The sequence below is a fragment of the Pholis gunnellus genome, assembly GCF_910591455.1.
Source record: "Pholis gunnellus genome assembly, chromosome: 20".
Lineage (NCBI taxonomy): Eukaryota > Metazoa > Chordata > Actinopteri > Perciformes > Pholidae > Pholis > Pholis gunnellus.
The window spans coordinates 15,616,549-15,628,907 of NC_136547.1; positions in this window are offsets into that span (position 1 = coordinate 15,616,549).

A 12,359-nucleotide genomic window follows, 5' to 3' on the forward strand; every position below is an offset into this window, starting at 1 on the left:
TAGGCTGATAACGCTATCAGATTGAAAATTGAGAAAAATTCACCTCCTGCCGATAAATGTATACCAAGGATTAGTGCACTTGGATGGTTGCTTCCTCAATAAAAAAGCAAAGCAAACGGTTGACCTCTTAGAAGGTAAACAAACCTTTTGCTTTCTCTTGTTGCACTCAAGCCAAGTCGAGCAGTAACAGCATAACTAAAACACTCTCTATGCACCACCGAGCTCCTATATGTGCAAACCAACAGCACACGTATAGACCCACACATTATTTGATGTATATAATTGAATTGTGCCTCTTTCTCTCACCCTTATAGAAATTTTTATTACTCTCATTACTCTTCATATTGCACTGGATATTACTGTGGATATTAGAGCAGTACAGATTGGCCTTTAGCTTTTTTTATTACCGAAATCTGAGGCTGGCCACATGCGTTGGTAATTCATTCATCCTGATTGCCTTGTGTTATATCTATATGTTAGTGCAATACGTATCGGCCTGCCTGTTGTAGGAGCTGCTGGTGACATATATTATATACCATGAAATGAAGAAATGACTGGCATATACTTATTTATAAACATCCTGCTAAGTAGGGCTGAAAACATTCCAAAATGGACACACATTCTTTCTTTCTCTCGCCCTCTTTCAGCACCACCATCACAGACCACAGTGGCCACGCTAGTCCAAGCCACAGACAGCTCTCTAATGGGCCCGGCTGTCTCCTTCTTAATTTGCTGAAATTGCAAAATCAATAGGTGTAGTCGTAGCCGCCCGCTCCCTGTTTTAGTGGGAAAAGATAAAGTCTATGGGAAGGCAATCTTCACTTTCAATTTGCTCCCTGTTCAGCATCGAGGCCGAAGTGCTTATCACTCTACTTAAAGAGACCGTATGCCTGTCTCGTGGTGGGAAGTACTGGTGGACAGGCAAGAGTTCCATTCAGTGTACCGGACAGCTTGAAAAACACAGTCACAATCATAATTTTCTGATCTGCAGTACAGCCCAAATAATATCTGCATTATTAATTATTGTCTGTTGTACAAATTTGGACCAAAATACTTTGGAAGCAAAAATAAGTTGTAGGTTAAATACTGGTCGTTTTTTAATCTTTCAGTAGATTTTGGATTGGACTGTGGATTCAACTTCTATCAATATAGATGCTCCACCTACAACTATTGCTCTCTGGATGTGAAAACTTCAATGCAAGACTCTTCTGAACTCTAAGGCGGGGGGGGGGGGCGGGTCTTCTAATTCCAAGCTCACAGGGATTATGTGACAACATCTTGGCTAAATCCTTTACTGTAAGATCTGTTGCAATGTGTCACTGGAATTCTAGTTTTCCATGAGAGAGCAATCCCAACATTCAGAGACAGAGTCATCACCTGCGCTGGTGTTCAATGGTTGACTGTTTTAGTGCATGTCATTACATTAGAGCGGGCTTTCATGCATGTGTTTGAAGATATGGCTCTGAGGATAGATGCATGTGAATGCACATTTGCAAGAGAGAGTGTAGATGGTGCGCATTTACGTGTGTGTGTTTTCAGAGACGTGTGCTCTAAGCAGCTCTTGTCAGTAGGATCTTTTGTCTCAGCGAGCCTGGTCGTCCTTTCCTAATCTCCTCTTGATGCTGCATTTACCCATAATCCTTTCTTTCATTAACTGCCCTCCTCGTACAGCGCCACCTTTATTGCAGTCTTTCACTTTCTAATTGCAAAGAGACAAGAGCAGGGGGAGGTGTGTGTGTGTGTGTGTGTGTGTGTGTGTGTGTGTGTGTGTGTGTGTGTGTGTGTGTGTGTGTGTGTGTGTGTGTGTGTGTGTGTGTGTGTGTGTGTGTGTGTGTGTGTGTGTGTGTGTGTGTGCTGTAAAGAGAGCCTGGCTGGCTGGTGGATGCATTCAGAGCATCTGCATCAGAAGTTGTATTTGCGGAGGCCAGACCATAACTGAGGGAAAAGGGAAGGACAGAGGGTGTGGGTGGGGTGGGCTTTGTGGTTGATTGCAAAAATAATTTCAAATGTTGTAAAAAGAGCTTAAAGAAATTTTAATCTTGATATTAAGAACATTATATGACGGAGTTAAGAGGGTCACCGCCATGGCTGCTCTTGGCAGGAAATCCATAGAAATTAGAAACAGGATTTTGATGATGAAGATGAGACAGGAGGGGGGTGGGGGGGGCAGTTAATGTGTGTGCTTGTAGTACCACCATTATAAGTACAATCGTACCAATTCGCAGAATTTTCTAATTACTTTGCGACTTCAAAACATTTTTCAAATCATCCCACATTATAATACAATAAGCAGATTTACCGGAAGAGAGGAGGAGAGACAGAGGGAGAGAGAGAAAGAGCAGCTACAAGAGAGGAGAGGAGAGGGGAGGGAATAGAAAATGTTTCCAAAACATCCACTGGTGGGTTGCATTTTAAAAATTTTGTTTTTGTGTTGTTAGCACGAAGCAAAAAGAAGGGAGGGTGGAAAGGAAAAAGGGGGAGGGAGAGGAATAAGAGAGGAGAGAGGTTCAATTTTGAAAACACTCGTACTGATGCATATTTATGACCGTGCGTCATAAATGCACTTTATGATAAGGCAAATAATTCACACAGCGCATCACAGACATCACTTTAACATATTCTATAAGCAGAGTTAAAGAACGCCTTGTTTGCTGTTTCCCATTTCACAATAACGCTTCCAACAATAGCCCCCCTCTCCGTCCTCCCCACCTGCTCCCCCCAGCCCGTCTCTCTCTTCCACCAATGAAACAGCGGCTTCAGTGAGGCCTATACTTGGTTACACACTGGCCCCTATTGGTAGTCTTACCACTCGGCCAGATCTAAAGTGATGCATGCAAATGGGCAGAGTTGCATTTCTACAAATGGTCAAGCCATTTTTATTTTGTGTATTTGAGACTAAAAGTAGCATCTGTCACATGATGCTATTTTTATTATGTTGTGATTACATTTTTTAAATTAAATTGACAAACGACAGGATATAAAGAAAGGGACTGCCACATAAATGATACGGAAATGACACTTGAATTCGTATATATGGTATGTTTTTTTTTTAATGTTATATCTCACTCATGTATTGAAATGAATAGTTTTAATATTGATTTTCTTCCCCTCATACTGTCATTTTCTTTTTCTTTTTTTTCAACCCAGACATAAATATTTGTTCAGGTCTGAGGGAATGAATATCACTGTCAGAAACATGGAAATTGATCTCAACAGTAATATCCCTCAATTAATGTTGGGAGTTCTCTTTTTCCAGGGAGGAACAGTGCGTCAGTACATTTCTGCAGCTAAATACATGATTATACTTAAGCCCCTGTAGTTAGGTGTGCCCAATTTCCACACACTAACACAGAAGGAACACAAGGTCACACACAGAGAGTCGGGGAGGAATGGGCAGAAATGGAGGACAGAGTGAAAGACGAAGAAATTAAGTTTTTTGTTACACCGTTTTGAAAGACATTCTAGATGAGTGATCATGAAATAATGAACTTGTTCCCCTTTCTTTGGTGATGGACTCATATTTACATTTACCATAAACATCCGGGATTTAGGAAGTAGAAGAAAAATACCAGAAATTTCACAAACTTCAAAACATTTAAAAAAATTCAACTTTCTCATTATAGCCTTTATTATGGCATATTTATATTTCTGCATTTTGGACCTTTAGCTGAACGAAACAAGATATTTGAAGATGTCACCTTCGGGCATGGGAAGTTGCAATGGGCACATTTTAAATTTGTTTAAAAATCTCATTAAAATGATGAATTGAAATAACATTAGGCGATTGAGAAAGGAAATAAACGTGAGTTGCAGCTTCAAACTTAAATGGCAATTTAGTGCGAGATGATAAGGATTTTGCAGCTGTGGTAACTTTTGTTTTAATTTCCAGGATTTTTGCATTAATGGGAAGAAGCACCTTGATTTTCTATACACTCAACTCACTTGATTAGAAAAAAAACAGACATTTCTGCCGAGATATTTAATCTGAATGGTTTGTCAATTGATTTTCCAGAAAATATACTTACAACACCATGCATGTCAATATCATTATATGAAATTATATATACTGGGATTTAAGATTTGCTCCATATTGCCCCATCTTTGTCAAAATAAATAGAGGTCTCTAAATCAAGAAAAAACGTATGCAACGTTTTTCTTTTTTTCAAAAATGTAAAAGAAATAAGATTGAGAGGATTTTCAGGATTATTCTGTAAAGTTGAATCAGCCCTATTTAGTCCACAAAATACTTTCTCTGCTTTAGTTTTATTTCCACACTACTTTCAAATTACTACCACAATAATCTAAAAAGGTCCAGAACAATTTCTTAGTCATTATATTTCCTCTTAAGACATCTGCTGTGAAACTGTTCCGACAATAATAAAGATTTCTGACTGTGGCATTGAAAGGCAGACGTAAACAAAAGCAATGCAGAAGTTGTCAAAAAGGCCTTCTTTCATGCACGGCAGTGAGATTGCATTTGTCACCACACATGCAAAGGGCACACACACACACGCACACACACATTTATCCTCAGCTTCTCACACCGAACAAAAACACCAAATGTATACATCAATACAGCCATATATTTGGTTTGCTCTGACAGCTTTTCAACAGTTACTCTTCCCTATGCAAATGAGTCGAGTCTCTCCCACTCCCAATCGTGGTGAAGTGATATGAGCCGCTGAATATAAATGATTGGGAATGATTGATAGACCCTCCCACTTGCCGCCCTCCACAGACAGATAGAAATTCAGACAGACATATGCATCTCTCTTGCTCCTTCCTTGCTTTTTCTTTCTCCGTCTCTCGCTCACGCCATCTCTGTCTCACCCACTCCCTTGCTAATCCACTCAGTCACACAGTTATACACGTAAAAACATGCTAATTGTCAACAAGTTAGAAACCATTAATCATGCTTTAACTCAGCCCTGTGAGCCAGGATAACCAGTCAATAATAAAACTCATGCACTCAATATCAATCTCAGTTTAGGTTCCAACCAGTCTCAAAAACTATGTGCAATCTTTGCTATAATTAGTATATATATAAAATATTTCCCCTGTCGTAATTTATGAGAGAAGCCGACAGAAAGAACAACGATATTTTGATGACTAGCTTAGTGAGAAGTTGAACATCAACTCTGCAGACTACAGGACATGACCGGTATACATGAATAAATCAACTCAATGGACCATGAGAGTTTTCAATAAGTCACTGCAGCCATTTTAAATCCCTCAAGGTGTCAACTTTCCTCCACATTGAGCCTTAACGTGTGACAAGTAACTGCTGAAAAATCCATCCAACTGGTTCGGCACCATCCCGACTGACAGCACAACTCACCTGACTGTTCGGTGCATTCAATTTGACTGCAGCTCTACCGTACCTGTGCATGCACTTGCTGGGATCTTTTCCTGACAAAGCAGCAAAGCTATGAAGAAACAAGACCCGTACTCAAGAGGGCCAAACTCGAGCAGGGGGCCTCTTTAAAACACACACAAGAATGAGAGCGTTTACAATGAGAAAGAAACCACACGGCTAAGACTGGGAATATACAATGAAGAGAGAAAAAATAAGAGATAAGGCTATATGGTACACACGGCATGCCGACGCAGACAAACACCAAATATCTACAATAGAATGTATTTACCCGACTGTTTCCATCCGTTCCCTTTCCCAAATGCCCGACTGGCCAGGTGTGTGTATGTCAGTGTGTGTGTGAGCTACCGTTGGAGGGTCTGTGTGTGATTTCTTTCAGACAGGAGACTGGAAATGGGGTAGAAGCCATTACACTGAGAGAATCACCCAGAGCACCCCGAAATGAGGGGCAGGGGCCTGTCAGCACGCATGGATGTGTGTGTGTGTGCGTGTGTGTGCGCGTGTGTGTAGACAGGGTCCAGCCGGTGACCTTCTTCCAATGAGCCCCCCATGATTTATTTACTGTGCCCTTATCCAACCTCTGCCTGCACACACACACACACACACACACACACACACACACACACACACACACAAACACATGATTTCTAGTATTTCAGCGATAAGCTAGAATCTGCAAATGTGGCTTTTTTCACTCAGGACAGGACAGGCAGGAGAAAATGGTGTTTGGTGCGAGGAGAACAGATCTGTCACCCTATCTCTTACTGCAGTAGCATCTTATTTTCCCCTCCATTTCTCGTCTCTCTCTCTCTGTCCTCTCCTCGTTTTAGCTCCTTCTCCAGAGCCAACGTCTGCCTCTCACCCTTATTCTCCCATTCTCGCCCTCGCTGCGCCTTCCCCTCTCACATTTTGTACCGCCCCGCCCGGACGAGTCTAGATGCCATCTCCCGCTTTTCACCCTTTCCTTCTTCTTTTCTCTTTTTCTCTCTCATTCATTCGTTTCCTGTCTCCCTCGTTTTCCCTCTCTCTGTCTCTCTCTGCGAGGGGGGTGGGGTTTAGCTGTCGTGGAGCGAGATGAATTTCAGATTGCTGTCGGGCAGCACAGAGCGCTCTCATTGGACAGAATAAGCCAGGGAGGAGAGGCAAAGGCTCCAGAAAAGAAGAAAAAAAAAATGACAATTTTTTTTTTTTCATTGGCTGCATATGACCATAATTGCACCCCCCCCCCCCCTCCCCCACTCTGTTTCCCTCTCTCAGCAGAGCAGCAGCAGGCTATAATTTGAACCACCGGAGCCAATTATGCAGATTAGCTGGCCCCAGGTTGACCAATGACCTTCTCCCATCGTTTACATTTGTTTACAATATGCAAATCACCTCTGGGTTCAAAAACTTGCTAGAGGGTGTCAAAACACCTATAGGCTAACGTTGTACTGCCACAAAAACACCTCACCCCCTGGCAGCTCCCCCACGCTCCCCCACGAGAATGAACAAGCGCAAATGAAACAGAAACAACTTAGCAGGAGATGCTGTTTGATGAAGTGTTTGCGGTGTTTTGTACAATGATGACTTCAATTAATATCGCAGGGTCTTGTGCTGAACTTCATGGCACCAAGTTAATTCCAATATGTAAAAAAAACTCTTGTAATCTTGCTTTGTCTTCACATCCTCTGCTCTTTCCTTCCTTCCTTCTACACACTAGCCTTCTCTTCCTTCTCTTCCTCCCTCCCTCCCTCCCTCAATCCATGTCAACTTCTCTCCATTCATGCCCCTCCTTCCTTCAGCCCCCTCCACCACCCACCTCCCCCCGTTGGTACAGAGATGGAAGCTGGTCTGTCTAATTAGCTGTATGGTTTACCTTGGCTCAGTGGGGCCTGGCTGCCTTAGCCGGGTTTAAACAGGGAGATGGACGGGCTGAAACGCTGAAACCCTAGACTGTAATTAGAGACAGGCTCACTGAGGGCACACCACTGCTGACACAGAGCCTCTGTTCCACCGAGCGCACACACACACACACACACACACACACACACACACACACTAGGGAAAGCTTGGAAGGTGAACACACACACAAGCTGGTGGCATACATACACACAAAATGCATGAAAACAAAAGGTGTGGGCATTAAGTGCACCCATCCATCCAGGCATGGTCACTGGCAGAAAAACACACATCCATATGCAGAGAGCTGGCGTGCACTCCTGCCAACAAACAGGAGTGTTTCTGTGTCCCTGACACACACACTCCACCGTATGGTTCGAAATATACATGAGTGCTCTCATTTGGTTCCATCTTTCTTATTCCAACTCATATTTTTGCGGTTTATTTTACTGTGTTACAGCAAGATGTCCCCAAAACACAGTACCAATTATGTCTTTCCCCTCACCTCATCTATTCTAGCCTGCTCTCCACCACTCTGTCCTTTTTTTAATACTCTCTTGCCCACCCCCCCCCCCCCCCCCCCCAAACCATCTCATCCGATGATTTATTACATTTTTTCTTATGATTTTAATTGTCCCTCTATGATTGTATGCTTTGTGGTAGGACCCATTTCTATTTTCTCTCGCTGGGCAGATTAAAAACACACACCACCGCAAAACGGCCAAAGACAAGACACACACAGTCAATGTCACACACGAGCATGCATGCACGTCTGCAGCTGGAAGTGTTGTGTTTATTCCCCTCAAAGTTAACTTCATCAAAACAAGGAACAAAGAGACAGAGCCAATCAATGAAATTCCTTAATGAAAACTGAAATGCATTTTATTCTTTTCTAATTACACGCATTGTAGCTTATAATTGAAAGGGGTGTATCAGGACTTGAGATTACTTCACACTTGTGCATGTGTGGCTCTCTGGCTCTCTGCATGTGTGTGTATTGTTGCAGTGTATGTGTGTAAAAGGAGTCAGAGAGAGACAGGCATACAAAGACAAGAAGATGGAGCTGAATGTGGAGACAAAAGTGATATCAGGAGAGGACAGAGGGAGAGGGTAAAATGAGAGACAAACAGAGAAATATGAAGCAATGGATTGTATCAAGATCTATTTTTCTCTGGTATTATACTGCCCCCCTCTGTTCATGCACAGAACAACAGTTACTGTCAGTCTGAGGCGTGTGTGATGAGACCTTCTGTCCCACATCTTTTCAACTAACAGCATTCACACAAACTAAACAGTCACACTGCATCAAGACTACATGGGTAACTTTGATTTGAGTTCATAGTTTGACAGTATAAACTAGATTTGGTTGAGTTTATTGACTTCCCAAGGGAAAGATCTTGGCAGAGAACTCAACAGCGAAGACAGAGTCATCACGGAGGAAAAAAATGTGTGAAGCCAAAAGAAAGATTGATTAGACTTTATTTTTCTCAATACTTTTTTTTCCCTTTTTATCTGTCTAAAAATGTGGTGTTTTGTCATGAATTCATGTCAGCACAACAAACCTGCTGTTACATTTCATTGCCAAATTGTGATTGTTGTTCTTGAGATTAAAGTGGACCGTTGTAAAGAGAGCATGTACTTACAGGTGTCATAGTGTTTTAATGTGTTGTGACAACTGCAAGGCACTGCCATCAACATTGTGCATACCGAAAGTACAGACAGACACCTCGTATTCTTTTAGGCGTCGTTCACCCGCAATCAAACAGAGGATGATTAAAGAAAGGTAGATCTGATGGGCCTGTGAAGGAGCGTGTGTGTGTGTGTGTGTGTGTGTGTGTGTGTGTGTGTGTGTGTGTGTGTGTGTGTGTTTGAGAGTACTGTTTGCCATCTGGCCCTAACTGCCCCACAATAACAAATGTTCCAGCTTTCTGATTGGGCAATTAAAAGCAGCAGGGGCACTGTGTTGACGGGTGAGAGTGTGACATCCATCATCTGAAACAATCGGCCCCTACCAAGTAGAGGTGGGTATATATATATATATATATATATATATATGTGTGTATGCGTGTGTATGTGTGTGCATGAAATGGGTTCTTCAAACTAACCCAAGCCCCCTGTGTCTTTATAATAACTCCATGAAATCAAACACACAACTCCTTATTCCCAGGTGATGCACAGTAGCCAGTGGCATCAAAAAAGAAGAGGAATAAAAAAAGAAAATCAATAATGACCATGTGACCAAACCAGGAAATGCTTGGATAAAGGGCCAGGTTTGGTAGAAATCTCACGAAAAAAAACCTCATGGACACACATGACTGCGGTAGAGTCTGCTGGTTGCTGAACATGAGGTACACCCGTGTTACTGTGTACTGTCATGTTGGCAGTTACTGCGAAAGAACTATTGGGAATTTTCAAGGATTTTCCTGAGGACCTGAGCTGAGATTTCTTGTTGCTGGCATCTAGAGGCCATTAGAGGAACTGTAGCTTGAGGAACTTCACTTCTATCCCCCATCACGCTAACATGCTGACGGATTCAGTGTTTTTAGCTGAGCTAGACCAGAGAATATTTGGTTAAAACAGATCGGTGATGTTTTGCCTTCATTACTCTCCTTGAAGTTTGCTGGAAGTGCTCTGATTAATTGGCATGCAGTTAGCACACTAGTCATAAATGAGTTTTAATGAAAACTCAACTCCTGGCATTTGCTCCCAGTGTTCCTCAATACTGCTGTGTGGTGGATCTAATTTAGAGTCAAAAGTAACTGATAAATATTTAGAGATCCTATAAAGTGTTAAATTTGATGTGGTGGTAAGGGGTAGACTGATGCTATCATAACTTAAGTATAAATTATATAAATAGATCATTGTATAAATCTGTTAGTTTGAAGATTTGCTATACCTTCCAAAGATCAAGAGATATGGAGCCACAAATGAAGTCCACTTGATTACGCCGTCAACTATGATCTAAAAGCAAACCATCATTGAGAGTTGATGTGTACTTATTATAGAAACTGTGTGAAGGAAAGTGCTCCCAGACACAATGAACAGAAATAAGTCATATGAGCGAATATTACTAATTTGACAAGTTTCGAGTGCGTCTTTGGTATGCAAAAGATGTACTATATTTAAAAATTAAAAATAAGTTCATAAGATTCAGTGCATATCCATGAAGGACTTATACTTTCTGCAATGCATAAATGAAGCTCAGTATCAAAGTGGAGCCTTAGTCTTAGCTGTTGATTGTCTAAGAGCATAATTAATACAGCAACTAATCCAATGTGCCATCTAGCCAACCCAGAAACGTCCAATCACATTTGCTGCTTCAGCTGGGGTTTGAAGCTGCTCAAAGCCTGAGTCCTCAGCTGAGGAGCTCTGAGACCACTGAGTAAGGCACTAATCATGACACCATTAACTAAGAAAACACTGGGAATTAGTCAGATGAGGGGAAAGTTGTGCTTCTCCACAGAGCTTTTGTTTAGTTAATTCCCTGTTGACAGCCAAGTGCTCCACTTGCCTGGAGAAAACTTCCTTGAGAGGGAAAGATTACTTTTTATCCCTAATTAAGGCAGCTTATTTGCATAGCTCACCAAGTCATAATATATGTTAATGTGCATTTACATTGGAGAGCGCTGCGTAGGCAGTTAATGTGGCCTAAATATGTCCATAAATATTATTTTCTAATGTTATTTTAAGCCTTATCGTGCATCTTTTATATATATATATTATATGTTTACTATTTCTCTTCATGGTGTTCTTAGTCTCTCAGGTCTTGCTCAATTACACTGAAGTATGGATTACTTACAGCAACTCACATGGCATCTGCAATCAGAATATAACTCAAAACATAACCCAAATCATTGAAGTTGTAGGTCTGTGGTAGATGTGGTTGGGGTAAAATGTAAATACTGTTCAGTGTTTGGGATGAGGACAAGATATTCCAATGCAATTTGCGTGTGTGTGTGTGTGTGTGTGTGTGTGTGTGTGTGTTTACTTTGCCAGCAGACCATCCTGCAGACCAATCAACCACTGAAGAGGAAAGTTTCAAATGATACTATTAAATGAGAGGAAGAATATCACAACTGTGTTTTCAGTGAATCTCTCACGGACTGAACAAATCCTAATGCCTAACGAATGCAGCAATGGAATAGAAGGACCTGCCTCATGTCAGCAGGTTTCTGCACAACTGGGTTTGTTTGGAAAAAACACTCATCTTTATCAGCAGAAAAGGAAAACAATAAAGCTTTTTGTACCAGAGATGCATATGTTGCAGTAATCATAAGTGGCCACAACGTGGAATGTCCTAACTGGCCGCGAGCAATGCTTTGAGCATAACTTTTGTCGGACACAAAAAGTGCACTCGGTAGAGTGCAGATCTACTGCAGGTCTACTTTTTGACACTACGTGTGTAAACGTGCAGTTAATGCCCAATAAAAAAAAGGCAATCCCACAACCACGGGAAGTTCTTGAGCATGCAGCCATAGCTGACCACACAAAACATTCTGCGGTCTGCTGCAACAGGATGAAGAATTAGCCTTGGACAGACACGGAGGTGCACAACATCGATCAGCGATCGCGTGATTCTCCTGGCGAAGATAACAAACGCGTCACATAGTTAACATAAAGCTGTCAACACCCTTCCAGAGCAGTCAAGTTAGCAGTGATAAAGACCAAAATGTATAGTATATTGGGCAACCAAATTGGTAGGAAAGAGTAGAAAACACAAAAAATAAAAAATAGATTCAATTTTATAAGAGGAGCACAGAATTGCGGGTTGTTGATACTAATTGACTCATTCTATTCATTCCTATGTCTCGATTCCACTGAAGTAAAGTGGATGCAAGGTCTATGATCTTTCCCTTCTCTCTGGTCATTTGCAAGCCTCACTTATCTTTCCCTGAGTGATTTCATTTGGCTTTGAGTGGTTCTGAGAGGAGAATAACAGCAGATGAGGCCAACTTAAAAAACCAGGTATCTCAGAATTTCCTGTCCTCTTTATGGATATTAAGTTTAGTATTCTCAAGCGAGCAAGGCTCTTCTGAGCTATCGCAAATGGTAAAAAGCTGGGGCATTCTGTTTTTACACAAAGAAAGAGAAGAAGGGAGGCAGAGAT